The 7,962-nt window shown below is 38.7% G+C and overlaps 1 protein-coding gene across 2 annotated transcripts in view; it reads left to right on the plus strand.

Moving 5' to 3' along the window:
* EMCN (endomucin) overlaps window positions 1–2,621 on the plus strand; it is a 116,571-nt gene extending 113,950 nt beyond the window's left edge. For both annotated transcript variants that reach the window (XM_015569994.1, XM_006772999.2), the window contains exon 13: window positions 2,610–2,621. The gene's annotated coding sequence lies outside the window, so the exon portion shown is untranslated. The remainder of the gene's footprint in view (window positions 1–2,609) is intronic.
* Window positions 2,622–7,962: the final 5,341 nt, after the last annotated feature.

Raw genomic sequence — 7,962 nt, forward strand, 5'->3', positions numbered from 1 at the left:
GGGATGTCCGCCATGCGGGGAGCAGGCCTAAGCCGGCAGGTGAACATCCCTTGAAGGGTCCCAGACTGTAAGAGGGTGCAGGCCAAGCTGAGGGAACCCCCCAACCCAGTGCATGAATGTCGGGCACCAGTCCTCTAGTCCATTATATTAATACTAGAGGCCCAGTAAGGTCCTGAGAGGCTGCTGGCTTCCACCACTGGCAGGGGCCTCCCTCCCTTCCCCTGGCTGGCCCTGCCCCCTGGTTGAACTCCCAGACAAACTCCCTGTTGAGGGGACAATTTGCATACTTTGCTTTTATTATATAGGATAATACACTTGCCTTTCTGGAATCTTCTCCAGTTTCTCTGAGTAATTTCACTTCAAGCCCTGAATAAAGACTTCTCTTCCTTCCCTCTTTCTTCTTATCTTGATTCACTATTACAAAATCCCAAAGAACCATGCTAGCTAGCAAAGGTGGAAACCTCCAGAGAAACTGAGGGAAAGGAAAGAAATGAAACCACAAGACCTCTAAACTCTTGTTAAAAACAATAAAGACAAAAAAATTAAATAAGTAAAATAGTAATAATAAAAATAAGAAAGGCAGGGCCATTTTAAATTTAATTAAATTTAATTATTTATTTTGTCCCATTACATATCCATTCAATAAACATTTTGCAACTAGAATGTGTCAGAAAAGCAAAAATGAGATAAAAATCTATGCTATTAAGGTTTTCCCATCTAGTGTGTGTGTGTGTGTGTGTGTGTGTGTGCACCCATGCACAAATGCATATACATGTGTGTGCAGGGAGTTATTAATATAATTCCATTTAAATTTTATTAGTATCTGGACTAAGACAATTACCATAAAGGCAGAAGAATCAGAAAATTGATAGTATTCTGCAATGTAAGATATGAAAGAAGAGGAAAGGGAATACATCTTAGTTGATTTCCAGATGGATGGCACCCTTGAATGACTGGTTAAATAGTGGTATTAATATCAGGAACATAGAAGTAAGAGAGAATCTGATAAGTTAAATTTTGAAGAAGTGGAGTTTACAATATCTATACATACATATATTCTTCCAAATGGAGATGTGGTGGGAACTAGAAGCCTGGATCTCAGAAGAGGTGTCCCAACTGGAAATATAGTTTCAGACATGATAGCATATGCATGGTGGTTAAAGAGAGGGAGTACGTTGCCACAGGAAGAGTTCGAACACACAGTGAAAATAAAACAGTGGAAGAGCACCAGCGATTAAAGAATGGGCAGAAGGAAAATCAAGATTGAATAGTATCAGGGGTGGTGACAAACCAAGAGAGAGAAATGTCGCTGAAGCAGATAGAAGTGAGTGCCAATAGAAGGCTCAACTCCTAAAAGTCAAGCACATGACTCCCATTTCAACCAATAAACCAGATTCATTTGGCAGTAGCTCTGCTCCAGGTTCTTATCAGATAAATACACAAAGTCAACTCTTAGCATTTGTGAATAGATCATTTTAAACAACTGATATGTCAGAGAAATGACATAATGGGTACCTTAACTAAGCATTCTCCTAGAAGCTTTAAGCTTAATGTCTGCATTAAGAAAGACCATTAGGAAGTAATGTTCCTTAATCTGACTCATTTTTTTCCTGCAGAAATGCCTTCCCCAAGTGATGTTTTAATGTTATTCGCTCAAGTTTTTAGATAATATATACATAAAACTCCATTTTGAACAACATAGGTGGGTCTTTTGCAAAATCTAATTGAAAACATTGCCAGATATGTTGCTCCATAGCCTACAGATAAAGACTCACAAAGCCCATGGACACAATTAATAGTGTGGGGAAGGCCTGGGAACTTCAAGGGGGAGGTGTGTGGGTGGAGGGAGGCAAAAGAGGATATCTGTAATACTTTCAACAACAAAGATAAATTTTAAAAATATAAGATACAATGGATTAATTTTTATTTTTTACTATTTTATTATTTTTATTTTGTATTGAATTTATTGTAGTGACATTGGTTAATAAAATTATATAGGTGTCAAGTGTACAATCCTATAATAGGTATTGTATTATGTGTTCACCACCAAAGTCAAGTCTCTTTCTGTCATCATTTATTCCCCCTTTATCCTCTTCTACCTCATCCCATGCCCTTTTCCCTCTGGTAATCCCATACTATTTTCTGTATCTGTGAGTTTTTGTTGTTGTTTTGTTTTGTTTCTCTTAATCCTTTCACCTTTCCAGCCAGCCTCATAATCCCCCGTCCATTCTGACAGCTCTGAGTCTGTTCTCTGTATCACACAATGGATTGAAATTGTGCCTCCAAAGTCTGTCTCAGAAGATGAGCTGGTATTACTTTATCTTACTAGACAATATAAGTCCAATACAGATGGGGGCAAAAGTAGGTTTATAGTTGTGAGTACACAAAACAAGAGTTTATTCTTGTGTTATTGTTTAAACATTAACTATTGTATTATTTTCCATACGAACAACTGCCCCATCCTGGTATAGCTCCCATTTTGCCAACTATATTAGGAAATTCAGAACTAAATCAGCATATTAATAGCTGATGACATTTGCTTCATTGTTATTTGGTAATTATTAAATTGTATTTAATTTTTACAGCAAACTTTCTAGTTAAAAAAGCAGCTTCAGCTTCTCGCACCTCCTTAACTCCTTCCACACCTTTCCCCCTACAAGACTAGGACACCTTCAGCAGTGGCCCCTAGTGGTTATTGTAATGCTGGGCATGACTTTCTCAAAAGAAATCCAGAGATGAAATTACATTAAGGCAAAAATCTGAATATTATCAAACACTTGTCCCTTTAACTCTATTCAGTAGCAGATATCTACTAACTGGGATAATGTTGGATTCTCATCATCCTTGAGAGAGCTATTTCAGCACTACAAATAATTAGTTTGGGCTGCACAGTAATTTGAGTAACTAAAAAATATGGCAAAATAGTGACATTTTTAACATTTTCACCCATAGGACACTTGTACACATATAAATAAAATCTCAAAAAATATCTATCTATATCTATATCTATATCTATATCTATATCTATATCTATATCTCCTGATTTAGAAATGGCATCCATTGCATGACCTCTACAACAATTTAAATGGTGAATATTATATATAAATTTTATATGTTATATATAAATTGCTGTAGAGGTTATGATAATGGATACAACTTCTATGAGGAAATAAAAATTTAGAAAACCTAGATTATATCAAAAAGCACATGCTGAAGATGCAAGAAATGAAGCTATTGGTAGGAGGGTAATTTGTGTTTGAATAAAGTGATAGAGGTTTGGTACCATCATGTTGGGGTTTATACAAGAGTTTCTAGAGATAAGTCCTGTATTGCAAATAATAATGAGAGTCCATTCTTGTGAGTGTCATCTCTGTGTATGGTGCTAGAAGGGTACTAGACTTAGTACCTTAGTACCTTAGGCGTGATCACTTTGGAAGGTATATAAATGTGTAATCACTATGTTCTGCACCTGAAACTAATATAATAGTGTAGGTCAACTATAACTGGAAAAAAAAGAAAAGTTTATTCTTAAAATTTTTAACATAATCTTCATATTCAGATTGCCTGAGCCTACTCTTGCTGTAAACCCCTTACTTCATAGTAGCTTTCTATCTTTAGATTTACTATTTAAGGTTATACATTCACTCAGTACATCACGCCTCTGATATCCTTGCAGATCGGTGATGATGTTTCCCCAACAATGTCACTGGTAGTTCATTTTGTTCTGTTCTCCAAGCATTCTTAGCTTATACTTTAATTTTATCTGTACTTTTCCTGTCTTGGATTTGAGCCAGTGTTTGAAGCCATGACTCCAAGGGATACCAAACAAATGTTGGCTGACTAAAGCAGCTACGCAGCTCAAACTCTAGCTCAAATGTGCTTACAATCTCTCTCTCTCTCTCTCTCTCTCTCTCTCTCTCTCTCTCTCTCTTTCTCTTTCTCCCTAAGTACATAAAAATTCTCTCAGCACTTTCTCTTCTAACTTATACAATGCTATTTTAACCACTTTTTCATATGAAGCTTTTTCAATTATATAACCCTAATCCACATATACTTCTCCCAGCCCCACACTCACATACATATCTTCCCCAGTCATTTCCACTCTGGCTTATGGCCCACCACCCTTTGGAATCCAGTACCATCCACACATTCCAGGTAAAGTTTATCCTAGTGACCCACAGGTAACTGCATTTTCAAAGCCCTTCCAGTTATCATCCACTCTTTTCCAAATCATAATTAACTACATGTAACTCCCTGACTATTCCAGAGTATTACTACCTTCCGGAGAAATGCTCCTTTTCTTAGGTCTTTATCCTTCATATCTCTTAATCTTCATGGTTTTCTCTAAGTTATCAATAATGTAACTTAAGTGTCACTCCTTCTGTATCTCATGGTACATTTTGCATGTCTGTTATATCTCACACTACATTGTAATTATTTTTAATATAAAATATATTTCTATATTTAAACTATGGTTTTCATATTTATATAGTCACCATCAACCCACTATCCCCCATGGGGCTGGAAGGAATCCTACCATGGAATGAAGGATTGATCTTAATACAAGTATCTCACATATCAAAACTTCCGAATCAAGTCATTAGCCTTTGATAGAATTATAGCCATATTACTAGGTAGGAAGGAAATAAAATTGGCACTAAAATTTAATAAAACAACCTTAATAAGGAAGCCTAGTTGAAAATGTCTTCTAGCTAATTGTCCTAATAACCCAGTCATATAACAATGGCGACATTCATCCACTTATTAAATGAGTTATATGTCTAGCACCAAGGACATTCCAGACACTGTGAATATGTGAGAAGTAAAATGACAAGACAGACTGCCACTTAGAGGTCAGAAAACAAACAAACAAACATGAAACTCATGCAGTTCCCTACAACTAGGATTAAAATGATGAAGTGGGGGGGGTGCAAAACACAACTATTATCCCACACATATTTTGCTACCGGAAAGAAAGCAATCTGTTGTTCCGCAAAAGCAAGATAATAAAAAAGAATATATCTTTTTATTGCTTCACTGCTTGTCCCACTCAGAACAAGGATATGAACCAACTAAAACACTGAGCATGCGTCTGCTGCTGCATGGATTCTATTTTGAGGAGCATGCAAGACGATATCCTCCTGCATCCCCTGCCCCCTGGACATCAGACCTTTCTCTCTATATCAACAGAGAGATGGCAACACTTAGGAAACAACCAGCTGCAAAGTAGGGAGAGATCGCACACGCATGAAAGGAATCCAAGGAGCCGAGTATCCTTGCTTTTCATCCAGTGCTCTGACTCAGATTGCTGCAAAGGAAGTGGGGTGGAGGGGCTCGAGAAGCAGTGTCCCCCGACCGAACCTCAGTAGGGTTGCATTAGGTAAAAGGCTGCCAAACTCCAGCCACAGAATGGAAACTATGCGAAAATTGGCTCTCTTTTCGTGCATGTGAGGAGACTGAACAAACAGCACAAACACTGAAGTGCCTGGCTGAGTGAGACCAAAGGCAGTGGTACAGATCTATTTCTTTCAAGGAAGACTGTAACAACAAGCCAGTTAAATACAGTGTAGGGTAGGAGAAGAGTGTAGGTCTGCGAAGGACTTCCCTTGAGAATCCCTGGAGAACACCACCTCCGTGCGGGAGACAGCCACAGGGGGAGCGGAAGCTGAGGCAAAGGCAGCATGAGGGCCAGTGTTTGGCCTCCATTCCAAGTGAACCAAACACAAGGGAGGAAGGACTTTAAATTCTCTTCTGAGGCAGTAAAGTGTAAGGAAGAAAACAAATGAAACAAGAAATGAGAAAAGGTCTATAACAAATACAAAAGATGTGTTTTTTAGTTAGAAAAAGATGTACAATTAGGTACTGGTAGTGTTATAATCCTGATGAGATGGGAGGCATTATAGGGGAATATAAATTTACTCAAGAAGAAATAAGAAACCCTAAACTGCAAAGATGGCATTTTCTTCTCTTCTGTGGATAGTCCTCCTGCCTAACCAACTGGGGGCTAAAGAGGGTGTGAACTCAGGGCAGGGGGAAAAGCCTTTGTCCTATCCTTGGCCCAGCAAACCAGAGTGCTCTAATGGAATTCTCCACCAAGCCTCAGCCTGGCTAACGGAAGTGCATTAGCAAATACTTCCCGAGAGCCTTGGGAAGAGAAGTGCTGTGGTTTAAGGGAGGCTCTCGTGTCTCCTGGGGCTCATTGAACAACGCCCAATCTTGCTGTAAGTTATTAGGGACATTCCAGTTGGCTCTTCCTCCCTCATTTGTAATTATATCTCTGAATCCCCTTTTCTCTTTCCTCATTAAAAGTATTAGCTTGCTTGGGCTGTAAAAACAAAAAACAAACAAAAAAACACAAAAACACCTCAGGGTGGCCTAAAACAACAGAGATTTCTTTTCTAAGAGTTCTAGAGGCTGGAGGTCCAGATCAAGACGCTGGGCTGGCTTCCTCAAGGCCTCTCTCCTTCGCTTACAGATGGTGACTTTCTTACTGCATCCCTTGTGTCTCTTTCTGTGTGTCTTAATCTCTGCTTTAAAAGAGAGCAGTTAGTCCCAGCGGTGTGGCTCACTGGTTGAGCATCAATCCATGAACCAGGAGGCCATGATTGGATTCCCAGTCAGGGCACATGCCCAGGCTGCTGGCTGGATCCCCAGTGTGGCAGGAGGCAGCCAATGAGTGATTCTCTCTCATCATTGATGTTTCTAGCTCTCTCTCCCTTCCTCTCTAAAAATCAATAAAAACATATCTTTTAAAAAACAAGATAGCAGTCAGATTGAGTTGGGGGTGAACCTAACAGCCTCATTTTAACCATAATTAACTCCTTAGAGACTTCATCTCTAAATATACTTACCTTCTGAGGTACTAGGGTTTCAATAAATGACTTTCGAGGGGGCACAATTCAACCCATAACAGATGCTTTCAAATAATGTTGATGAGTTTAGGCTTTCCCAGGTGCTTAGCCTATGACCTTCCACTGAGATATCTGCTCATTTTACTCCGCCTTATATTTGTTCTCATGTGACTATGAACGTGTTGCCTTTCGCCTCTATACAAATATCAAATTTCCATTTTTGTAAAATAAAGGGATTTGACTAGATAAAATCTAGTGTCCTCAAGCCCTAACAGAATCAGAATCCTAAGCCATTGTGCATAAATTCAGATGTCCTAGTGACTGGGCAAGAGGTTAAAGAAAAAAACAACAAACAACCCAGAGCTCAGAAGCAGGCGGCCCAATTTCTTGCAGTTAAGTGAAAGCCCATCCTTCTTGCTCCAGCCCTGCAAAGGCAGGTCTCAAAGAGAGAGAGAAGGGTGCACACTCCTGCCTGGACGTCTGAATCTCTCAGAGACCTTTCCATCACCAGTCAGCTGTGGATTTCTTATTTTTCACCGACAGATTGAGCATAAAATGTTGTTATGACTCACCTACCCACATATATACTCGCCTAGCACTTCTTACATGTACCTATACGGTTTATGTGTTTACTTGGCAAACGCCATGTTTGTTGTTTCACTTTTTTCACTTTTAACATCTCTGAAAATGGAATGCAGCTGAAAATCACTTTACACAAGCGATAGTCATGATGGAATTGTCATTGCCTGGCATGTGTATGTAAATACGTAAGGAATGGGTGTGAAATTTGTAAGAAATTCATGGAGACAATAGTAAATCGTTTTTTTTAAATGTGCTCTCACCAAGCTCTTGATGACACTAAGGATAATATTGGGGAGGGGGGGGAGAAAAAATAACCTGAATTGAGTGTTAAAAATAAATCTCACAACAATGTGAATGTATTTAATGCCACTGGATTCTACACTTAAAAAGTTTAAAAACTAAATTTCACGTTAGGTATGGTTTGCCACAATAAAAAAGATAAACACATCATAAGAGTTAGATTCTGAATGTGAAGATGTTTACAAAATATACTAACAGATTTATTTCACTTTTCCCTTTTCAAAAATGC

This window comes from Myotis davidii, unplaced genomic scaffold (assembly GCF_000327345.1).
Source record: "Myotis davidii unplaced genomic scaffold, ASM32734v1 scaffold226, whole genome shotgun sequence".
Lineage (NCBI taxonomy): Eukaryota > Metazoa > Chordata > Mammalia > Chiroptera > Vespertilionidae > Myotis > Myotis davidii.